The sequence below is a fragment of the Nomascus leucogenys genome, chromosome 2, assembly GCF_006542625.1.
Source record: "Nomascus leucogenys isolate Asia chromosome 2, Asia_NLE_v1, whole genome shotgun sequence".
NCBI classification, from domain to species: domain Eukaryota; kingdom Metazoa; phylum Chordata; class Mammalia; order Primates; family Hylobatidae; genus Nomascus; species Nomascus leucogenys.
Genome location: NC_044382.1, coordinates 97,056,899 through 97,082,730, shown reverse-complemented (window position 1 = coordinate 97,082,730; position 25,832 = coordinate 97,056,899). Strand labels below are relative to the sequence as shown.

Genomic DNA, 25,832 nt, shown 5'->3' with positions numbered 1-25,832 from the left:
GACCCTGTGGTTTGATGCAACTTACTGCTAGTGACTGTGCTAGAACGAGCACCTGAATTTGCAAACAAGGTCCATCCTCAATCCATTACAACATACATTCTCTGGCTCCATCACTTGCATTGAACTTCTTGCCTATTAGTTTGCTCATGTGTGGAAGGGAGAAAAGAATGCTCGATTACACATCTCCTAAGGTTTTCAAAGAATCAGTTGCAATGTAAAACAACCTTTAAAATTATGTGGCCCTCTACAAACTTAAGGATTAAGGGTATACAAAGCTAGGAGTTATTAGCAAGAAAAGCCAGAACCCACATTTCATCACAGTTCCTTTTTCCTTTTCTCCCTTTCCATTTATTCCTCTAACCCCTCTCTTCCGATTAATCTCTTCCTGCCACAGTGAAAATTCTTATTTCTGGCTGTTTAAAGTTGCCCAGCAGGAGAACTGAGCTTAGATCCTAGGATAAGCCCTCTTGTTCTCCTTCTATTTCATCTTCAACTCTCTGTAACAGGAGTTTGATCCAATTAGGAAAAGTGCATCTCTTCCTCTAAAGATGGCTACATGAGTGAAATGTAGGTTGGTGTCTTTGTTCAGTCAACAACTTGTACAACTATATTTGGCCAGTGAACACTGCTTTGGCAAAGTCATCAATGACCTTTTATTGGCAAAATCCAATGGACACTTTAAAACTTCATCTTGTTTAAATTCCTTGTGACATTTGACAATGCTGAGAATTCCTTCACAGAACAAATCTCCCCTCCTTAGTGAAGCTGATACCAATATCTCCTGATTCCCTTCCTAAAGTTTGACAGTTTCTCTTAGTTTTCTTCACAGGCTCTTCTTCCCTTCCTCTAGCTTCTTCTAGGGTCTATCTGTGTCAAGCGCTCTTTTTTCTCACTACATACCAATAATGAGCAATCCGTAAATGACACTACATGAGGTTTGGTCTAAGACCTATAGCAGACTGAAATCTCTGGATGTGAGGAAAGATTCCAACCCAGCCCTTGGTGGAAGAGGTAGGATACTCTGGGAGTGAGGCATTAGTGCTGCACTTGTTTTCTTTGTTCATCCCACTATCTGTGCACTACTCTATCCATTACTGTCTGTCCTAGAGAAGCCATAGGGCTGTAGTATGGAGACAGTTGGTGGTGACAAGGAGCATCTCATCCATGTTCATAACTAACACTTGTCACAAGGCCTGGTACACAATAAGTATTGGGGGACTATCTCATTGAATTGAATGAATGATGTTAACCATACCACTCTGAGGTGCTGAGTGACCTCAGAAAAGTCACTTCGAACTTTCTTCTGGACCTCAGATTCCCCATGTGTAAAACAGAGAAAATAATAATAACAGTACTTTCCTGGAAATTTAATTTTAAGGCTGAACAAATATTTTTGAAGCCTGAGGTGTTATGCAGATGTCAAGGTTAAAAGATTAGGGAATTACCTCCATGTTATTAATAAATGTGCCTAGATATTACTAATTTGATGACCGAAAGAAAATGTTTGATTTTTTCATTTATAATTTTTTATTCAATAAAACAGGTAACCTAAATGTAGAAATTCACTTTTTTTCCTAAGGAATTTAATTAAATTACTTTAATCTTGAATTGAAAATTACACCCAATTAATAGTTCTCTGTTTCTGGAATTTAATCAGAAGTTGAAAAACGTGCCCACCTCTGTTTCATTGTTTCCCTGAGTTATACATGGAGCTCATGGTTTCAGCTCCTACTTCTTTGCAAATGACTATGAAACTATTGCAGTCTAACTTTTGTTCCCATAAATTCTCTGAACTGTTCTTATCAAGATGACCAAAACCTCCTTTTTGCTAAATCCAGTAGACACTTTTAGCCTTCTCTTACTCGACCATCTTAGCAGGATTTGACACAGTCAACCATCTCTCCTCATTGAAATGTTTGTGTAGCTTGGCATCTGTGACACTCTACTCTCCTGATTTTTCTTAACATTTAAAATTTTTAAGTCTCAGTTCTTTTTCTGCATTAATTGTTCTTTGGAGTTATGTACTTGGCTTTTTCCCCGTCTACATTTACTACTCAGGTAATCTCATGCACTCTTAGGCTTTTACTCATGATCTACATGTGGGTTATTCTCAAGTCTTTTCTCCAATCCAGGCCACTCTTCAAAGTTTCACACCCAAATATTGAGATGTCTTTTTTGTTTTTGAAAAAAACAGCCAGATGTTCACCGACAATTTCAACTCAATGTGTTCAACATTGAACCATCATCTTTCCCTTCCTCAGATATTCTTCCTGTTGTGTTCCTGGTTTAATGAATGGGTCCATGTAAAAGGGCCCATCCATGAAAGGTTGATGCATGAAAAAGACAGCAGTCTAAGTGTCTTAAGTAGAAGGAATATAATTTAGGGCCTCTGCACATGATGTTCCTTCCATCTGAAGTCCTTTCCCCACTCCCCAGCTCCTGCCACGCTGCTATCTTTGTTCAGTTAGTTGTTACTAATCCTAAGGTTTCTGATTTAGGTGTAACCTAATCCTGGAAAATTCCTTGACCCTCAAAGTCTGAATAAAGGGCCCTTCTTACACATTTTATCAGAAATCAGTCATAGATATTTTTCTATCACAGATGCTCATCATATTGTATTGTAATTGTAAGTTTGTCTGTCTCAAACACTAGCCTTTAAGCTACATGAAGGCAGGGATTATATCTGTTGTACCTGTCTTTGTACTCACAATCCCTAATACAATGGCAGGCATAAGCCATTTCATGTGTCTACCCGCATCCTTGCTGTTTGAACTGTAACCTTTACCTTCCCAGTGGCACACATTTTCTCAACATTCCTGCATCAGCTCAAGTGTTACTTGCACTATACATTTTTTTTTGACCTGAAAGGTAGAATGCATTCCTTTCTTCTTTAAAATCCCTGCCCTTCTTGAAGATTGTCTGCAAGTAGCAGAAATGGATTTCAACTATTTTCAGTGAAAGTGAGGCTTTATAATGCAGATAAAAGCAGGTATGCTCAGATACAGCCATAGCATTGGCTAAAATCTTGAAACATTTCCATAATAGTTGCTAAATAGCCACAACCTGTGTTCCTACAAGAGCCAGCCCAGCCACTGCAGCCACTCTCCCTGGATCTCTCTGTACAAACAGAAACTAACCACCATGAGATCCCCAGTATCTGCTCCAGCACCATGGATAGTGGTCATGAGGCCCTAGAGCATGGCAAAATCTCTATTAATCCAGAAATACATGGTCTCAGACCTCTTCTTCTCTCTGCATATCTGCTCATATTTTTTATTCTTTGCCCATAGACTTTTATGTATCTTTAAGTACACGAAGGCAGATGTAGCCACCCCAACTTCCTATTCCTTCCCAACACCTACAGAGACTAGCAACTGTCATTGTTAATTTTTTAAATATTTTTATTAGATAATTTATTTTTTCCTTCCTTTATCACACGTTATTGAATTTTATCATACAGAGGCAGTATATGAACTCCTAAGCCAGTGAGAGAAACTGTCTAGTAAACAGTTAATTGCAGTTCAGTCTAAGTGGTACATAAAAATATGGACACAGTATCATGGGAACACAAATGAGGAATTAACTTTGCATGGAGGATTGAGTCCTGGATTAAAGATCTGGGCAGCATAGGGTTAGACTCAGGCCTGTTAGTGTAGGCCTGAACCCAAAACGCAATGACCAAGAGGGAAAGAGAGCTCTGGTCAGTCTAAATCTCATGTATTCTGTGCCTCACTCTTTTGTAGAGAGAACTTTTACTTTTCAGTGCTAGCCCCATCTCTATGGGGGTGAAAGCAGTTACTAAGGTGTTTCGAATTTCTTTTACAGTTACAAGTCCTTCGATGTTAGCTTTGCCAACTGAGCAATGAGAACATATGGCAGCACTCACTCATTCATTCCACAAACACATAACGAGGTCTCCTATGTGCCAGTCATGATGCCGGGAATTAGTGGTTTGTGAACAAGTTAAAATCCAATGTGACTGCTAATTTAAATTCCAGGGAGAAAAAGTCTGGCTTAAAATGGGTGTCAATCCTGGACTATTCACCAGTGACCACAGAGCAGGGTCACACATTGCAGAAATTATTGCATGTGTCCAACTCTATACCCGCAGTGGACAGTTCCCAGAGAAAGAGACATGGGCTAAGCTCCCACCAAAAGGCATCTTCTTTACTCCCCTGAACCCAGCCCAGGATGCTAAAGCAGCCTAAAGTACTCTTTTGCACTCACTGAAATATATATATATATATATATATATATATATGCATGCATGTGTGTGTGTGTGTGTGTGTATGTATATATACATATATATATGTATTTGGAGACAGAGTCTCATTCTATTACCCAGGCTGGAGTGCTCCCACCAAAAGGCATCTTCTTTACTCCCCTGAACCCAGCCCAGGATGCTAAAGCAGCCTAAAGTACTCTTTTGCACTTACTGAAATATATATATATATATATATATATATATATTTATGCGTGTGTGTGTGTATGTATATATACATATATATATATGTATTTGGAGACAGAGTCTCATTCTATTACCCAGGCTGGAGTGCAGTGGCATGATCTCGGTTCACTGCAACCTCAGCTTCCCAGGCTCCAGCCATCCTCCCACCTTAGCCTCCCAAGTAGTGGGACATATGGTGTGTGCCAACACGCTTGGCTAATTTTTGTATTCTTTTGTAGAGACCAGGTGTTTCCATGTTGCCCAGACTGATCTGGAACTCCTGAGCTCAAGTGATCTGCCTGCCTCTACCCCTCGAACTATTGGGATTACGTGTGTGAGCCATTGCTCCCGGCCGTAGATTATTTTTCTAATAGACTGTAAGTAGCTTGAAGCAGGGGCTATGACTTATATTTTAATATCCCCAGTGGCTAGAACAGCACCTCACACAAATAGGTGATCAGTAACTGTTCATTTAACACACAAATGAAAATGATAGAGGGGGAAAGCAACTAGAAACAATAATCTAGTCTATTTTTTTTGTATCTGTGTTCCAAAAAGCACTAATCCTGTAAGACACTCTACATCAGGAATAAGCAAATTTTTTCCGTAAAGAGCCAGATAGTAAATATTTTAGGTATTGCAGGCCACATATGGTCTTTGTTGCATATTCTTCTTTGTATTATTTTTTACCCTTTTAAAATGTAGAAGTTATTTTTAGCTCATGGACTAGATAAAAACAGGCAACTGGTGGAATCTGGTTCATGGGCCATAGTTTACTGCAGGCTGCTTTACATCATAAAATGTTTGATGTGGCAGATAGAATAATGGCTCCCAAAGATGTCCATACCCTAATCCTGGGGACCAGAGAATATGTTACCTTTCATGGCAAAGGGGACTTTATAAATCTTATTAAATTAAAGATCTTGAGGTTGGGGGATGAGCCAGATGGCCCCAATGTAATCACAAGGGTTCTTATGAGAGGGAGACAGAGGACTAGAGTCAGTCAGAGAGACAGACTTGAAGATGCTCCACTGCTGGCTTTGAAGATGAAACAAGGGCCCACTAGCCCAGGAATGCAGGCAGCTTCTATAAGCTGAAAAAAGCAAGGAAACAGATTCTCTCCCAAAGCCTCTAAAAGGATTGTAGCCATGAAGACCCATTGCGTAGTTGTGAATTCCAAAACTGTAAGATAATAAATTTGTATGGTTTTAAGCCAGTAAATGTGTGGCAATTCGTTTACAGCAGTAATTGAAAACTAATATATTTGGGGAGTTATAGAAGAGTATATTCCTCTTCTTGGATATTCATTATGTATATTACAGGCTTTAAGAAATCCTGATAGAGAAAATTGTTTCTATTTATTTCACAGAGAATTTTTCAGAGTCATTCTTAGTGGACACTTGTTTTGGCTGTCCAGCATGAGTTCTATCTGTATTCCATTTATTTTTTATGGAACTCCTTCCTCCCCAATCTCACTGCATGTGGTTGGGAAGGAGCTGACCTCAGTACTAGAAATAGGCATGTGATTTATATCAACAGCATGTGGTGGACACATGATCCATTTCCAGTGAATGGAAAGCAGGCCAAGAATGTTTCCAGAATTTACTAGGAAAGAAGCCTTTTCTTTCCAAAAATGCTATTAAGACAATAGGAAGGAGATTGAAACTGTTGGAAGCACCCGGCTTGTGAAAGGAACTGACAAAGATGCAGAATCCGGAGATGAAAAGCACCAACTTGTATTAGTTTTCTGTTGCTGCTGTAACAAATTACCACAAACATAGTGGCTTAAAGCAACACAAATTTGTGATCCTACAGTTCTGGAAGTCAAAGTATGTTATAGGTCACTAGAGTAAAATCAAGGAGTGGGCAGGGCTGTGTTTCTTTCTGGAAGCACTAAAGGAGAATCTAATTTCTGCTCCTTTGGGTTGCTACTGTAGGACCAAGGCCCCAGTTACTTTCTGCCTGTTCAATTGAGGGTTGTTCCCAAGTTCTAAAGGCCAGCACATTCCTTGGCTCGTGTCTCCTTTCCTTCATTTCCAAAGCCATCAACGGTGGGCTTAGGCCTTATCATGTCCATTTCTCTGACCAACCCTTATGTATTCCTCTTTCACTTTTAAGCACTTGTGTGATTAGATTGGGCCCAGGATAATCTCCTTAACCCTTAATCACATCTGCAAAGTCTCTTTTGCTATATAAGGTAGCATTTCACAGTTTCTAGTGTCAGGGCATGAACACCTTTAGGGGAGCATTATTCTTCCTGTGATACAGGTACCAATGATACTCAAGCCACACAGTCACCTAGGCCAATGGACTCCTCTACCCCTGGACTTTATTCTAGAAATAAGCAAGTTTTCAGCTTAGGGAAATTATAAATTAAAGCATGACAAACAAGTAAGTACAGAACAATATAAGGAATTACTAAGATGAGGAAGGGATATTCCCAGAAGGAGAAAGCAATGGAAAGGCATCAAGTGAAGATAAGAGAAAGATTTGCTAAGCTAGTTACCACTGCTCTTTCAGGTGAAGAGGTCATTTGAGTTTCACCAAGAAGAGCTGAGTCTCCCATATAGTTGATCATTTTCCCTTATTCTTTGTCTGACCCAGGAAAGCAAATGAAAGCTGACTGGAAATGAAAAGGTGCAGGTTCTAATGTTAAGTTTACCTTACTTGGTCAAGGCCCCTAAGTAAGCTGTCACTCATTATTTTTTCATCTCTGAAAAGAGATCAGACTAGTGGAATTATATAATTTTATAGTTTTAGCACATCACTACCACAATTAGTGTTAAATGAGTCAAACAAAAGGAAAACTTAGCCAAAATGAAATGAAGCCACTTTGAGATGAATAATGGCTTTCCACTTCCAATTAACCTAAGGCACTGCAAAATAACCAGATAATATTATCAACACACAGCTAGTTCACCTGCTGTTCTAGAGTCTAGATTAAGCAAATCAAAAAAGTCTCCGGGCTCTTAGTTCAGATTGCTTTAGATTTAACAACAAAGAGGAGTTTCAAATTTCAAGATGCTAAAGAAAGTGTTTGACATAATAAATGGCTGATTATGAGACTGGGGAAAAGAAAAGGCTTGTTCTGATGAGTAACTATTTCCACCCTTTGTATTTAATTTGTATCATAAGTGTTGGTATTTGATAATCTTTTATTTATTTATTTATATTTATTTATTTATTTTACTTTTTCAAGCTAGGAGTAGGACTTCAGTATTTTATAATCTTTTACCTAAAGTTTTGTTCCGAAGTTCTGATAAAAGACCAAAAAAGGTAAAGTCAGATAAGTATGTAAAAAAAGGGAAACAAGAGGGTGACAAAAGATAAAAATACAGTCAATTTGAAAGGCAGTATTTCATCCATATGTTAATAATGGTATGAGTTCAGGACTTAGAAAGCAAGATAACTCAATGGTGAGATTCTACTCCAAATGCTCCAGAATATACAGACACAGTTACAATGAAGTGCAGAACTGAGATTTGGATACAGACAGTTCTCAATCTTTTTCTCAGCATAGTATTAGGTGACTACCGGCTTGGGGATGCTCTCCCCTTCACCACTCACGTAGACACACACAAAGGAATACTTGGAAACAGAGCAGGGCTTCCAGTGTCTCATAAATACAATGACAGATTTCCCAAGAATTATACTCTGGGTTAGAGGAAACCAACGATGGAAAATGTTCTTAAAAAGAAAATCCATAAAGAGATATCTGACCCTAACCTCAGCTACCAGAGCTACAGAGAAGAGAAACAAAGACTTTGTTATAAAGAAGACATTAAAACAAACACATGTACAACATTGATAAGCATTTTACTCAAAGGGAGAAAAGAACGGGAAGGGCTGAAAGTCTCTACACAAACCAATCTTTTTGATGAAAACATATTTCCTTTTTTCTTCTGGTCTCCTCTATAAGACAGTGCACAAAGTGCTCATTTATATTTTCTTTGTTTTCATCCCAAAGCTAGAAGATCAAAGAGTTAATAAAACCTCCTAGCTATAGAAGGTCATTACAAAACTAAATGCAGCAATTCAAAGTGGAAAATAGAATGAATGCCAAGGAGATGTTTAACGAAGTAACAGTCTAGATGTATTCTTTGAAGAACATTTGCAGACTCGTTTGATTGCTTTAGAGCGCACAGGGAACAATGCGGCTGCATGGAGCTAACATTGACTGATGGCTGCATTCTGCCGAACCAAAGCCAGGCTGCTTAGAATCACAAGTATATTTGATATAGAACTACCTAATATAGTGGAAATATTCATGTGTATTTTGCATAGCAAAATAGTATTAAAAACTTCTACCTTTTTCCCCCTTGGGCCTAATTAAATGCCCAAACATAAGACATGAGTCTATTCATTGGAAAAATAATTTGAAGCACTATTTTTCCAAAATCTGACAAAGTTGGATGGCAAGATAAGGGATTAGCTTAATGCTTCCCATTAGCTATTGAGATCCTCCTTCTTTTTCTTTTTTCTTCTTTTTTTGTTCTTTAGTGCTGACATCCTTATAATGGTAGCAAATACAGAATACAAAAGGGAGGCTTTGGAAATCATCAATATTGCCACATTGATTTATTCAAAAGAGACAGGCTGGTACACTGGTCTTGCATTACAATGTGACATGCTAGAGTTTGCCATTCACTGTATGCTGTCATCTAAATATTTGTGTTCCCCTAAAATTCTTACGTTGAAACCTAATCCTCAATGCAATAGTATTGAGAGATAGGACCTTTAAGAGGTGATTAGGTCATAAGGGCAGAGACCTTATGAATGAGATTAGCACCCTCATAAAAGAGGCCAAAAGAATTTTGTTTGCCCCTTCCTCCGTGTGAGGACCCACCTAGAAGTCACCATCTATGAAGCAGAAAGCAGGCCCTCAGCAGACATGAAATCTCCTGGTGCTTTGATTTGGACTTCCCAGCCTCTAGAACTGTGAGAAATAAATTTCTACTGTTTATTAACTGCCCAGTTGAAGGTATTTTTTTATAGTAGCTCAAATGGACTAAAACACTGTAGCTCTGGGATCTCAGCATTAGGACCCATTAAGCAGGTTTCTTCCTGGAAAAGAAACAGCAGAACATTCGAGAACATCAGAAATGCCCATCCTGTTGGTAGGGCCATGGCTATGTGGCAACATGAAGGCCAAATGATAGAGGGTATTTAAGGTCTCCTACTGAAGTCTAATCAGATGATGTTTTTCCCACTATTTGAAAACTTGGGAAAAACTTGTTTTCATGCTGAGGTAAAAGGAAATCTTTCCTAGGGTAATTTGAGGGTGGATTGAAGACTGGCATAGCTAGGTGTTCACATAATGATTTTGTTCAGGAGAGTGTAATTTTAAAAAAGCATAGAAATATTCAAATAGCTCAGATTAAGCTTTAATCAATTAAACTTTTTAGTTATTTGGGGCAAATAACTAACTTTTCACTATCAAATGAATCTGTTTTGAAGTACCATGGAAAGTTGTGCTGATGCCAATAACAGTCTTTTTGTTTGTCTTTTTGCATCAGTGGTGCATGTCACCTTCCTGCAAGGCAACTAGTTTGCAGATATGGCCAGAGGGGAAATTACTGGACAACAAAATGAAAAGGAGGCATAAGTCAGCCAGCTCTCTCAATCCTAGGAAAGGAAACTTCCCTCCTGCTTATGAAAGAGGACGATTGTGCTCAGTACCACTTATCCAATGCCAACAATCTGGTAAGCCCTCTATTCAGTGCTACACCAGGGCTACAGAAAGGTGACCTGGAGTTTGGGGCCGAGGTCAGGGAAAGGTCACTGCCTGAAAAATGAAACTAGTCAAAAGAAAAGAATCCTAGGAATGGGTGAGGTTACTCATCCACCAAAGTAACCCAATCTAAAAGATGGCATAGAAAGTATTTTTTTTTTCTGGTAGTCTAGTAGTTGGGGAAAAAATAAAAGGGAAAGAAAAGGGTTTTTAAAAAATGTATATTCAAAATTCCAAGCCTTTTAAATAATCCTGCTGGCCCTTGCAAGCTTGTCCTAGCATGCTTTGAAGTGTGGCCATAAGAATCAGCATTTTGTCACTGAAATGCCTACAGACTTTGTTTTTTTACTTCCGCTTTTTAGGTTCATCAATTCCCCTCTCCCCTCCCTGGTTTTCCTCCCCATCACCACCACTGCAATTTCAAAACTAAAAATCAGATGTTAGGTATGAAGACACCATTACCCTGTTGTTTGAAACTTGCTCTGAACTAGCTGGTTGACCTTCCCCTCCTCAACATCTTCCTGGTGCCTTTCTATAAAGGCAGCATATCCAACGCATGCCAGTATGTGGACCTTAGTTGGTCATGGTATGCCAAGAGTGCCTGTTTTAAATAACCCCTTTTAAGATTAAAGGAACTTTAATTCTTGGCATATTTATTTGCCCTTTCATAGTTTTTATCTTTGAGATGTAGATGAGTGCTTACAGGGTGCCTGGAATGGAAAGAGGCATGGGCTAAGGGTTGCATATTTTCAGGCTTCCCCACCTCAAAAAAAAAAAAAAAATCCATGACATTTCTTTTCCTGGATGGCAAAATGAAAACATTTCATGAATAAATCCACAAATAAAATGATATCACTTTAAAGATGTGAAAAAACTAGGTGTACTTTGAAAAAGATTTTCATTTTACATAGGTAGCCAGAAGCAGATATGTGCAACTGAAATGTTTACTATTCATCTGATTTCTTTTTCTAAGAAACACAAAAATCATGACATTAGAAAGAATTCAATTAACTCTCCTCAGTGTGTAGAAGGATGTAGGAGTTTCAACTTCCTTTTGTTTTATATTTGTTGTCAAGAATTCATACAAGAAAGTCAATTTTATACAAAATAATTTTACAAAATTACTTTTAAGATAGTCAATTTCCATAGATCAACTTCAGTAGGTCATATAATATGTCGTTTAATATGAACTCCTTAGCTTTATTAGTGCATTAAAATTATTTATCTTGCAAAACAATAAATTAAAAACAGAATTAGGATGTCTTTGGTTTATATAGCCACATTATTAAGTTAAAATAGTATAATGCATGCTATACAAAGAGAAATGTAAATGGGGCCTAAAAGAACATTTTTAAGTCAGTTTCACATTAAACATTGAATAGAAAAGTTGGCTTATCTTAAGTAAAGCAAGTCACTACATCACTCTGCTACAGCAAATGTTTCCTTGTAAATGAGGATGAACTGACAATGCTTGAAAGTATAGTTCATCAAAATCACAAGAAACCAAATATTATGAATGTGTAAAATTCCATGTTTATTTAATATCAGTCACACAGCCAGTTTATTGAAACCAATCTTTGTAAAGACAAATAACATGTCTGATGAACATAAACAATATCATACAGTTGAAATTCATCCTGTATTTTCACCTGAATAAAGATGTCATTACACAAGAGTTTCAACAATAAAGACCTTGCCTTGAATTGGCATGGCATCTCTCAGAGCTTCAAGGCAGCACAGTCTTCCATCCAACTCCAGAGAGATTATCAGCTCTGCATCAGGGAACTTCAGTGATTAGCTTGTCCACACTTAGCTACCATGGAACCTTCCCCCAGTATCTGCATTGGCCTCCAGTGTGGTCGGTGACATGGGCACCTTCTCAGAGGACATATCCAGAACTCGAGATGGGTATTCCTGGGACAAAAAATAATGCAGATAATGTGAAAAGGCTCATTCTAGTCATGGGGAAGTATGAGTGTTATACTACTTAATAATGATACCAACGAATATTAATGTTATTGTTATAGTTGCCCATAGATCTTAAAGTATACTATGTGCCAGGCATAGTGTTCAGCACTTTACATTCACTAGCTCATAAAATGGACATAAGAACCCTATAACTACGAAAATTGTCTCTGCTCCAGAGGCCAAGAAACTTGAAAAAGTGATAGAAGCAGGGTACCCTTTGCATCATCAAACACAGCTCAGGTAAGACTAGTAGCTTCCTTCACCCAACATTGTAATGAACTAATAGTTTCTTCAAAGGCACTCACACCTTTTTTTCTGCCATGTCTTTCTCTCTTTCTTTCAAATTTATTTTTTAAATTGATATATAAAATGTTTTATATTTACTGTGTATGTCGTGATGTTTGGAAGTATATATACATTGTGGAATAGTTAAACTTAGCTAATTAACAAATTTATTACCTCATGTATTTACCATTTTTGTGGTGAGAACACTTAACATCTACTCTCTTAGAATTTTCCAAGATACAATCTATCATCATTAACTATAGTTACCAGGCTGTACAATAGACCTCTTGAATTTATTCCACCGATCTAACTATAAATATGTAGCCTTTAACTAACAACTTCCCCTCACCCTCAACCACCTAACCACTCAGCCTCTGGTAACTATCATTATACTCTCCACTGTTCTTTCTTTTCTTTCTTTCTTTCTTTCTTTCTTTCTTTCTTTCTTTCTTTCTTGCTTTCTTCTTTCTTTTTCTTTCTTTCTTTCTTTTTTTTTTTTTTTTTTTTTTTTTTTTTTTTTTTTTTTTTTTCTTTCTTCTTTCTTTTTCTTTCTTTCTTTCTTCTTCTTTATTTTTTTCTTTCCCTCCCTCCCTCCCTTCCTTCCTTGCTTCCTTCCTTCCTTCCTTCTCTCTCTCTCTTTCTTTTCTTTTTTTTTTTTTTTTGTTTTGAGACAGAGTTTCACTATTGTTGCCCAGGCTGGAGTACCAAATGGCATGATCTCAGCTCACTTCAACCTTTGCCTTCTGGGCTCAAGAGATTCTCTCGCCTCAGCCTCCTGAGTAACTGGGATTATAGGCGCCTGACACCACTCCCAGCTAATTTTTTTTTTGTATTTTTAGTAGAGACCGGGTTTCACCACTTTGGCCAGGCTGGTCTCAAACTCCTGATCTCAGGTGATCCACCCGCCTCAGCCTCCCAAAGTGCTGGGATTACAGGCGTGAGCCACTGTGCCCAGCCTTATACTCTCCACTTCTATGAAATCATCTTTTTTAGATTCCACATGTAACAGATCATGTAGTACTTGTCTTTCTGTGCCTGGCTTATTTTACTTAACATAATGCCCTCCAAATTAATCCATGTTATCAGAAATGACAGGATTTCCTTTTTTTAATGGCTGAATAGTATTCCATTGTTTGTATATATACCACATTTTCTTTATTCATTCCACTGTTGATGGACATTTAGATTGATTCCATACCTTGGCTATTGTGAATAGTGCTGCAAGAAACATGGGAATGCAGCTGTATCATCAACACATCCATTTCCTTTTTCTTTGGATATATATTCAGTAGTGAGATTGCTGGATCATATTTTGAGGTTTTCGAGGAACCTCCTTATTGACTGTGTAATTGCTGTACTAATTTAAATTTCATCAGAAGTGTGCAAGGGTTCTCTTGTCTCCACATCCTCACTAATACTTGTTATCTTGTTTTTTTTTTTTTTTTTTGATAATAGTCACCCTGATAGGTGTGAGGTGATATCTGGTGGTTTTTTTCATTTGTGTTTCCTGTGTGGTTAGTGATGTTGAATGTTTTTTCATATACAGTACCTGTTGGCCATTTGTATGTCTTCTACTAAAAAATGTCTATTCAGGCCTTTTGCCCACTTTTAAATCAGGTTTTTTGTTTTCATGCTATTGAGTTGCTTTTATAGAGGATGGAAAACTAAAATTTCTTGATATTCTAGAAAGACTTCTTTCTGCCTTTCTGATAATATTTTTCTTTTTCTTATAATTTTTATATTCCAAACCACAACACAGCTCTCCTTGCAGCCAGGAGTGGCCATGTGATGGATTCTGACCAACGAGATGCAAGCTGAAGTTGCTGATTGGGACTCCTAAAAACACTTTTAAAAAGTGACAGACTCATGATCTCTTCACCCTTCTTCTGCCTGTCTTGAATTGTCCATCCTCAGACTTCTTGATACACAAAAAAATTATTTTTGGCTCGGCCATGTTAATTTGGTTTTCTGCTACTTGCAGCTGACTATACTGATTATCTAAAACTGCTTTATAAAGTTTTGTGACTAGGGGGTGGGAGCAATGATCACTAATATTCGTTAAGTGAAAGGATAAATGATTGAATTGTGTATCTTAATTGTGGTATATTCTGTACAACATTTTTACAATAAGTTAATGTTGAATGAGTTTATTTCTATTTGATACTAAACACTAGCACATCTGAAATAGTTGTCAGTTTTTCCCCTTGCTAAAAGTACACAGATTAAAAAATAAGATAAGCCATCTGGGCCATGTGCACTGAAAGAATGGCTATAGCTCTTGCCCTGATCAGAGGGTTTCATAAACTAGCATTGAACTCACTGGGGGTCCCACAGAGAAGAAAAGGAGGAAATCCAGGAGATAAATTAAGGAATTTTTGGAGAAGGTGAGATACTTAAATTTTATAAATATTTTTCAATTAAATTTAATAAAACCCACTTTCCAATCTCCCCCTGTTAATGATTGAAATCCCATTTCCAACACTTATTGGGTATGTGATCTTAGACAAGGTTGTTTCACCTCTCTGAGGTTACTATATTTTTTTAGCCATAAAGTCAATATTCTACAATCCATCTCATAGTATTATTTTTAGGATTAACTAAAACAATGGATGTGAATTGCCTAATACTGCACTTGACACAAAACATAAAGTTAGCAGACTTTCATTCCCTCTGCCTCCCCGCTACCCGATTCCCCACGGCTCATCTCCATTGACAGAAGAATGATTTTAAAGACATCTGTCTAATCTCTTTTTTTTTTTTTTTTTTTTTTTTTTTTTGAGACGGAGTCTCACTCTGTCGCCCAGGCTGGAGTGCAGTGGTGCAATCTCTGCTCACTGCAAGCTCCGCCTCCCAGGTTTCCGCCATTCTCCTGCCTCAGCCTCTCCGAGTAGCTGGGACTGCAGGCACCCGCCACCACGCCCGGCTAATTTTTTTTTATTTTTATTTTTAGTATAGACGGGGTTTCACCGTGGTCTCGATCTGCTGACCTCGTGATCCGCCCACCTCGGCCTCCCAAAGTGCTGGGATTACAAGCGTGAGCCACAGTGCTCGGCCCGACATCTGTCTAATCTCTGAAAGCATTTTTCCTTTTCTTACCTCACAGCCCAGTCACTATATAAAGACATAATTTCGTTGGACACAGATATTAGTGAAAACAATGCCTCCAACCAGGGTATAAGTTTCTTGAAGGCAGTAACCATGACTTAAAATGTCTATGTCCCTTCCAGAACTTGAGTTTCTAAAGAATTTCCAACTACACTATCTGAAAAGAAAAGAATTTTGAGCTATTTAATTTTTAAATAATTTTTATCAATCCAAATGACTCCTGTTTTTCAAGGTACAATCTTGTCAGCATTTACCACCCAATAAGCACAATGCTTGAGGACCTACAAAGTAGTTCTAAACATAGACAAACCCATATTTTTGATGATAATATGAAGGCATACCAAAAAGAAAAGAATCCCAATGTAACTTATAATATAATGGTTGTTTACTATGAACTATTCACTATGCTAAGCACCTTCATACTTTACCAATCATCCTTTCTAAAACTCTGCAAAGTAGGTGTTGCTAGCTCCATATTATGGAAAGGATAACCAAGGATACAAGACTTGACTAGGACTAACTGCTAAGTGAATCCAGAACACTGTAGCCAGAGTGTGAATTCAGATCTTTTATGTTCCAGCGTTTGAGTTCTTTGTACTTCACATGCTGCAGAGCAGAAGACATGCAGATTATGAATTTCTGGGGAAGAAAAGTCAAAAATGTCCACATAGTTTGATAGAAAGCAACATTTTGGGATCTTAATTATTCAGATCCATAGCATCAAAATTAATTGTTGTTTATAAAATAAACAATAAAATAACAAATATTTTTAAAGCAACATATAAAGTTCTCATTTAATCTTTACAACATTTCTGTAAGGTAGATATTATTACCTTTTCATATGAATAGATGTTGAAATTCAGAGAAATAAATGACTTTTCTAGATAACAAATCTTGAACCCACACCCTGGCCTCATGATAAGAGTTCTTTCCACCACACCACGATATTATACTTCCTGTGTTATTTTGCTTGAGTTTCAATGAAAAAAGGATAAAGAAATGGATGAAGGGTGTCATGTTTTGGCTCTGTGTCCCCACCCAAATCTCATCTCAAATTGTAATCCCCATGTGTCAAGGGAGGGACCTGGTAGGAGGTGATTGGATCATAGGGACGGTTTCCTCCATGCTGTTCTCATGATAGTGAGTGAGTTCTCACAAGATCTGATGGTTTAAAACTGTGGCACCTCCTTCTTTGCTCTCTCTCTCCCCTGCCATCATGTAAGATATGCCTTGCTTCCCCTTCACCTTCTGCCATGATTGTAAGTTTCTTGAGGCCTCCCCCTCCCCAGCCATGCAGAACTGTGAGTCAATTAAATCTCTTTCATTTGTAAATTACCCAGTCTTAGGTAGTTCTTTACAGTTGTATGAAAACAGACTAATATAGAAAATTGGTACTAGGAGAGAAGTATTGTTATAAAAATAACCTGAAAATGTGAAAGTGACTTTGAGCTGGGTAACAGAGGTTGGAACAGCTTAGAGGGCCCAGAAGAAGACAGGAAGATGTGCGAAAATTTGGAACTTCCTAGAGACTTGTTGAACGGTTATGACCAAAATGCTGATAGTGATATGGATATTGAAGTACAGGTTGAGGTGGTCTCAGATAGAAATGAGGAACTTATTGGGAACTGGAGCAAAGGCCACTCATGTTATGCTTTCGCAAAGAGACTGGTAGAATTTTGTCCAGAGATCTGTGGAACTTTAAATTTGAGAAAGATGATTTAGGGCATCTGACAGAATAAATTTCTAAACAGCAAAGCATGAAGAAGTGACCTGGCTTTTTCTGAAAGCATACAGTCATATGTGCTCACAAAGAGATGGTTTGAAATTGGAACTTATGTTTAAAAGGGAAACAAAGCATAAAAGTTTGGAAAATTTGCAGCCTGACCACGTGGTAGAAAAGAAAATCCAATTTTCTGGGGAGAAATTCAAGCTGGATGCAGAAATTTGCATAAGTAATGAGAAACCAAATGTTAATAGCTAAGACAATGGAGAAAATATCTCCAGGCCATTTCAGAGAACTTCATGGCTTGGGAGGGAAAAATGGTTTCATGGGCTGGGCCCAGGGCCCCGCTGCTCTGCACAGCCTTGAGACATGGCACGCTGCATCCCAGCTGCTCCAGCTTCAGCTGTGGCTAAAAGAGGCCAAGCTATAGCTTAGGCCATTGCTTCAGAGGGTGCAAGTCCCAAGCCTTGGTGGCTTCCACATGGTGTTGGGCCTGTGTGTGTGTGCAGAAGACAAGAGTTGAGCTTTGGGATCCTCTGCTTAGATTTCAGAGGATGTAGGAAAATGCCTGGATGTCCAGGCGGAAATCTGCTGCAAGGGCAGAGCCCTCATGGAGAACCTCTCTACTAGGGCAGTGCAAAGGGGAAATGTGAGATTGGAGCCCCCACACAGAGTCCCCACTGGGGCACTGCCTACTAGAACTGTGAGAAGAGGGCCACCATCCTCCATACCCAACATGTTGCACTGTTTGCCTGGAAAAGCCACAGGCACTCAACATCAGCTTGTAAAAGCAGCCGCAGGGACTGTACCCTGCAGAGCCACAAGGGAAGAGCTGCCCAAGGTTTTAGGAGCCCACCTCCTGCATCAGCATTACCTGAATTTGTCATGGAGTCAAAGGAGTTTATTTTGGAGCATTACAATTTAATGGCTGCCTTGCTGGATTTCAGACTGGCATGGGGCCTGTGGCCCCTTCGTTTTGAACAATTTCTTCCTTTTGGAATGGGAACATTGCCTGTACCCCCACTGTATTGGAAGTAACTAACTTTTTATTTTTTATTTTACAGGCCCATAGGTGGAAGAGACTTGCCTTGCCTCAGATGGGACTTGCCTTACCTCAGATGGGACTTGCCTTGTATCAGACGATATTTGGACTTGGACTTTTAAGTTAATGCTGGAGTAAGTTAAGACTTTGGGGGACTGTTAGAAGGCATGATTGATTTTGAAATGTGAAAAGGACATGAGATTTTGGAAGGACCAGGGGTGGAATTATATGTTTAGGCTCTGTATCCCCACCCAAATCTTATCTTGAATTTTAATCCCCACATGTGGAAGGAGGGACCTGGTGAGAGGTGATTGGATCATTGGGGCAGTTTTCCCCATGCAGTTCTCATGATAGTGTGTGAGTTCTCACAAGATCTGATGGTTTAAAAGTGCGGCACTTCCTTCTTTGCTCTCTCCTGCCACGATGTAAGATGTGCTCACTTCCTCTTTGCCTTCTGTCATGATTGTAGGTTTCCTGAGGTCTCCCCAACCATGCAGAACTGGGAGTCAATTAAGCCTCTTTCCTTTGCAATTTGCCCAGTCTCAGGTAATTCTTTATAGCAGTGTGAAAACAGACTAATACAAGGCATGGACTAATCACTGTCTTTAGCCCTTCTTACTTCCTTTATCTAAATTACTCTCTTCTGAACAAATACTTTTTTTCAACAGGTGTCTTCTGAGAAGTCATTTTGATACAGTATGAATTCAATAAGACAAGACTTCCATTGAGCATGCTTGGGCAAGTAAATATTAAAGAGATTTTCTAAAGGTCTTCAGTTCATGCTTGGTGTTCAGCATGCCCTTTTTCTCCTCCTTAATGTTCATTTTCAAATGAGCAGCAAAGAATAGCTTTAAGGGCTAGAATAGCTCTGGGGTATTTAACAGGTGCTGAAACTTATGTTTAGGTCACCAGTTCAGATCCCAAGATATATGGTTCTCTCTTCTGCTACTCATTATTTTAAGCAGGAAGACCAGACCAATACCTTTAAACTGGCATGACCTACCATAAAACTGTTCCTCCCTACCTTCATTGAAGGTACTGGTGAGGAATCACCTGGGGTTGTTACCATTGAGAACTAGCAGAACAGTAACCATCATTCGCTCCAATGACACACGGTGCATCTCTTATGCTATTAGAAGCAGGACTGCTGGATATAAGCAACCAGGTGAGGTGGGATAGCATATATTCCTTGAAAAAACTCTTCTTGAGTTTGGGAAAGGTGGGATTATGGTGAGCAGCAGAAAGAACAGAAAGGAGTAGGTGACAAAGAAGAAAGATGATGATCCAAGTTTGGGCTAAATTAGGACAGAAAGAATGATCAAACGAGTCAACAGCTAAACATGTGAGAGAAAAGGGGTCAAATGCCAAGTGTCAACTTTGAAGACCAGAGAACCCTAGATAATAAAGATGAAAGTCAAGGCAGTTTACTCCATTATTCTTAATTAGTCTTAGTTATCTTTTTATTATCTCTAAGTGTTATAAAGATTGTCTTCAGGTATTACTAAGAAATGATGCTGAATTAGGAAGACCCAATAATATTTGTAGTTAATATCCTGGTTCCTGCAGTGGATGTTATAGTGTATGTCATAATTTAGGACCTGTAAGGCTCCTTTCTATTTGGCTGTGCCAGATAGTGCATATTTTTTATTTTTTTCCTTCTCAAATCTTCGTTGACTGTTGTGCAATGCCTTATTACCAAGAGTGAACACTTTTATTTTACTGTTCTCCGTAACAAATCTTTACTAATTTAATCATCAAAGCAAACGTGTGAGATCAAATTTATTATTATCCCCATTTTACAAATATGGAAACGATGCAAGAGAAAGCCCTGGTGACTTTCCCAAGGTTGTGTAGTTAGTTAGTAAAGTTAGGGTTTAAACTCAGTTAGTCTTCTCCAAATCCTTCTTCCTAAGCATCACACAATAATGTCTTGCTTAGATATTTCATGGAGTTAAAATATTTTAGTCTTCTAAGGATAAAAGTTCAGTACAAACAAAGTTATAGTTATGTTTCTAAGAATTTAGTGAACCCATCACTGACCTAAAAAGCCAAAATTGTTTCATATTATTAATCTATGATTTAATTCCTAATCCATTTAGGTATGCAAATTATATTTTTTAGAAATAAAAGATTATAATATTCTTTTATCTACAGAATGTCAATTATTATAGAAACATGAAAATTTCATGAAGAACTTAAAAATTTTGATATTTAAATGGTTTTGTTCAAAAAGCTAAGCCAGAACTAAATAGGGCACCTCTTTGAGGAACGTCTAGTTGACAAATAATGAAAGAGTCCTATATTCCTAACACCATTTCTGGGCACTGTAAACATTGTTTGCATTAGTGAAAATGGTACTGCTGTTGGTGGCATTTCAAAAAAGGAAGCAGAAGCTATACTTGGGAGCTGAACATAAATATAATCAGAAAAGATGATGAACTAAATCATGTTTACAGAAGGACTTAAAATAATGGCTCATGAGTCCTGTAAAATATTTTCCCCTTTTTAACATAGAATCACATATAGTACCCTATTGGTTCATTTTTTTTGCTGTCATTTATGCTATAAATCTCCTTGCTAGACAGGAAATCTAGGCCATACCACCATTCTTTAAATTAAGCTTACTGCTCTTTCTTGGTGATTGGATGAAATAAAACCTAAAGATTACTTAATTTGTTTCATTTCATTTTGAAATCAATTTAGATCAGTGGCAATTAAATAGGCAAACTCCTAAAATTTACGGCATGGTCAGGGAGCATATGCATGGGAGTCTGTGTGTGTGTGTGTGTCTGTGTGTGTATGTGTCTGTGTGTAGTTTATGCATGTGCCCAACTGGAGACTATTGCAGTGATGACAAATATTTGGTAGTAGGAACTGGCTAAAAAGGGGAAAAATGAAAGTTTAAAATGAGGTGAACTTTTTCTGTATTGCATGTTTATCTACCAAAGTCCTAGAAAACCCAGTCTCATTTTAGGCTTCTTGAAAAGTAATCCAAAAACTGATTTAGCATCTCTTATAAGATGTGCACATATAGCTGGAATGCTAACATCATATTGAAAAAAAAGCAACTTTCTACACTTCCCCCTCTCAAAACCCTATTCTGATTGTATTGGTCTGCTTGGGCTGCCGTAACGAAATACTATAGAGTGGATGGCTTTAATAACAGAAATTTATTTTCTCACAGTTCTGGAGGCTAGGAAGTCTGAGATTTAAGTGTTGGCCCATTTAGTTTCTGCTGAGGGCCCTCTTCCTGGCTTGCAGACTGCCACCTTCTTGCTATGGCCTCACAGAGGGACAAAAACATTCAGTTCATAGCACTGACCAAAAATTATTTCCAGGCAATCCAGTGAGTAAAGTCTGACTATATTAGCCTGAGGCTTTTCTGAAGTATTCCTGTATCCACACAGCTCAAGTTTCCATCTCTGGCCTTACTAGAAGCATAAACTTTCTGGCTATATATCCCAGATATACGGTATCCAAGAAAACACCAGAATAAAGTACAATAGAAAAGTGGTACTCAAAATGAGATTCAAGAATTTCTGAAGTTCCGTGAAAATCCTATGTAGTCTATGGGCGGTCCCTGTGTTATGTAATATAATCAATTTTGAGTGGCAATGTCCATCCTTTTTGTTCTGGCATGAGCTAATAATTTACTTAACAGATATAGTAGAATTATGTGTCAGTTCACTATTACATCATCAAGAAGAGCACTAATTCTGATAAATTACTTTGACAGGTACAGCTGGAATAGAAAAGATAGTGGATTCTTTGGCTTCATCCAAGTGGGCTGAGGATTGAAGTATTTTTCCAGTCATGTTCTTGAACGCCTACTTTCATGGCATGCTGACATTTCCAGACTACTGAAGATGTGATGATTAACTGATCCTGCATTTGACGAAAAAAAAGTTTGCACATTCTAAAGGAGATAGGCTTCAAATGACTATATAGTGTACAATTTCCACTGAAGTGATTTCTCTTAATCTTAATCCTTAACCACTCTCATTGCTACAGTACCTTCCAAAAGTAAGCATAGTTCATAAAGTCTTCAGACTGCCTTTCAGCACATTAACATACTCTTCACAATCCCACAATAAGAGCACCTTAAGTGCAGGGATATTTTTCTTTATTTTCCTTCTTTTCTTCCCTCCCTCTTTCCTTCATTTCTTCTTTCTTTCTTTCCTTACTCCCTCCCTTCTCCCCTACCTCCCTCTCTCTCTCTCTTTTCTTTCTCATCCTTGGTGCCTAAGAATTTGTTCTATAGAAGTCTATTTGAATGAATGCATGGAGATACCTAAAGTGAGTGATTTTGAGGTACAGTGATACTTGATCACCTATATGTAAAATTACTATCATAAGGAAAATGAGGCCGGGCATGGAGGCTCACACCTGTAATCCCAGCACTTTGGGAGGCTGAGGCGGGTGAATCACCTGAGGTCAGGAATTCGAGACCAGCCTGGCCAACATGGTGAAACCCCGTCTCTACTAAAAATACAAAAATTAGCCGGGCGTGGTGGCACATGCCTATAATCTCAGCTACTGGGGAGGCTGAGGCAGGAGAATCACTTGAACCCGGGAGGTGGAGGTTGCAGTGAGCCAAGACTATGCCACTACACTCCAGCCTGGGTGACAGAGTGAGACTCCATCTCAAAAAATAATAATAAATTTAAAAAAAGAAAATAAAAATACGCTGTGGATATGGATGGGTAGTTCAAATAAATAAAAATAGAAAAAGGACTCATAAGGAAAGTGAAAAAGCATGTAAATGTACAACCATGTCAAACCATGCCAAAATGTCTGCTGATATAAAGACCCCTTCTCACTATCATATATAATCATTTACAACAGAACAATGGCCTCCAGTTTCATATCATCGCACCCCTGCCTAACATATATGATTCCATGTGAATTTAAAAAGCTGCTCTCAATCCCAAGGTTAGACTTACTAACTTTAGGCTTCAGTGCCCAATTCTATGAAATTTTAGACTAGCATCTTCATTACAGTGCTCATGCATCTTACAACATGCTCTTTGATGAGAGTGTTTGGGGAAAAAGTGACCAGTCTTTGTCACCATTCAGATCTCCTAATTTCAGCTCACTTCTCTACTGGCATCTCTTTAGCCTACCAGGAATTTAAGAGAAAAAATATGGTGAAAAGACTATTTAAGTCGGGTCATTGAAGCAATTAGACAGTGCATCAGATTAAAATGACATCACTGTTATAACAAACAATTTCTTATAGCAATGGAGAAAAGAAAATTTACTGATGAACTTTGGCTTCAAATTTTGTAAAACTCTAAGACCAGTTGTCATTTATCCTGAAACACTTTGAGATATTTACCACCTGAACTTAAAATGTCCAACTTTCTTACTTCTTCCCTTTTGCATAATTCTTCCCTCTTCCAAGCAATAAACGTCAACTCAGTCTTCTGGGACCATATCTGATATGAAATCTTTCCTAACTTCTTCACTAAAACATGTGCTTTAATTAATTTTTCTTAACATATTTCTCCTTGGTCCAAGTCCAAGGCCTGTGTCTTACTCATTTGCCTGTCCCTAACATTTAGTAGAGTATCTGATTAGTACATGTCAGGTACTCAGCAAATATATGTTAAATATAAATAGTTAATGAGTGCAACCACCTTCCAGAGATTTCAACTTCTCCCTAAAGTGGAATATAAACTGAAGTCATGGTAGAGGAAGCCATCTTCAAATTTGATATTCATTATTATTATTAAAGGAGCCACTATTTAGGAAGGAATAGAAGATAGACAATTTTCTCATTTGAACTTTCCCAGGGAGGGCATGTCCTTATATTGTCAGAGTGGGCAAAAATCAAACACATTATTATTAAGGCCAATTTAATTCTCATTGTCCCGGAGCCATTTAACATCTAACATAATTATCTGCTGGTACCATTAATAAGGAAGAGGAAAATATACACAACGTAAAGGTACCTACCTTGACAAAACCAGGTTTTAAACAATTCTACACTCTTCACTCTTTCCATGTTTATTATGTCTCTAAGGGGTCAATGTTATAACAGATTTTAAGTTTTTGGTCATTTCCTCAAGCAAATATTCTGAAACAAAGGATCCAATAACATTTTCCATTTATAATATCTCACTACAAATTTTTAATTTTTTACAAATGAATTATTCAAGTTGCAATTGATAGAGGCTTCCTTTGAACATTATTTAAAGCTCTTTTTAAGTACCTAAAGGATAATAGAGAACAAGAAAATTCTTCTGTGATTGGTTAAAGAGCAGAGGTATGTGTGCTATTGACAATATGGAAACATCTGCCAAGTGATTTTAATTAAGACTAATAATGTGAACCCATACTTGATGAGTAGGAGAACTAAGCAGGATGCCAGTTATAGAGGATGACATGAAAGATGGGAGATCGTTGGGTCTGAAACTCTGGAAGCAAAGATAAATGACTTTTTTTTTTTTTTTTTTAACCAAAAGGAATCAATACCTTTATGGCTAACTTAGTTGGCTTTTCTTCCACCAACTAGGGCATATTCTTTCCTCTCCTTAAGACTGTTTCCTTTTCTGTAAAATGTGACCATTGTAATACCCTTCATAAATGACCAGGATAGGCAGACCTGAAATAACAGTCCTTCCTGAGCTCAGTCATACAGGGTAAAAGCTGAGATACAGAATGCTACTGGGAATTACATTGCAAAAAGAAACAACTTGTTGGACGCAGATGTAATCCTAACACTTGGGGAGGCCAAGGCGGATGGATGGCTTGAGCCTAGGAGTTTGAGACCAGCCTGGGCAATGTGGTGAAACCCCATCTCTACAAAAATTAACCAGGTGTGTTGTGTATGTCTGTAGTCCCAGCCACTTGGGAGGCTGAGGTGGGAGGATCACCTGAGCCCTGGAAGGTTGAGGCTGCAGTGAGCTGAGATGGAGACACTGCACTCCAACCTGGGTGGTAGAGTGAGATCCTGTCCCAAAATAGTAGTAATAATAAATAAAAAGAAATAAAAAGAAACATCCAAATGGGAGGCTGAGTATTAGGGTGTATTCCAATTATAACACAACTGTGACTTGGTGTTGATAAATTAAGTAAATAGCTCTTTGTGTCAGATTCCTCCCTGATGAAACAAGGGAGATTTGCAATACACATAAAGCAGTTGACCCTGAGCAAAGTCCTAAAAATAATTTGTGGGTTACATAAATCAAATTAACTCACACTGACATGGATTGCTAAAGAAACATTGTGGAATCCACACACAAACAGTGTTGCTTCTAGTCTACCCTACCATCCTCTTTTCAGAGGAGATTACAGGAGAGACATTTCTAAAGGTTGGACACTTAAACTCTCAGATCGCCTGGGCTGGGCTGCATGACATGATGCTACTAGATGAATGGCAGTCTCATGAGTGAATCAAGGAACTGCAAAGATGAATTTCAGGCCTTTGTGCAAATGGCTCACAAGTGATCCCCAATTTCAAATGATTGTCATTTCTGTTTCTGCTCAGACATTCTGCATCCGAAACAGATCTGCTCATGAATCCTTG

The 25,832-nt window shown here is 38.1% G+C and overlaps 1 long non-coding RNA gene across 1 annotated transcript in view; it reads right to left on the bottom strand.

Annotated features, from left to right (window-relative positions):
- Nucleotides 1–11,688: 11,688 nt before the first annotated feature.
- The window catches only part of LOC105739474, a 44,958-nt gene continuing 30,814 nt past the window's right edge, over nucleotides 11,689–25,832 (bottom strand). Inside the window, exon 2 of the long non-coding RNA XR_004031254.1 lies at nucleotides 11,689–12,092. This is a non-coding gene — a long non-coding RNA (uncharacterized LOC105739474). The remainder of the gene's footprint in view (nucleotides 12,093–25,832) is intronic.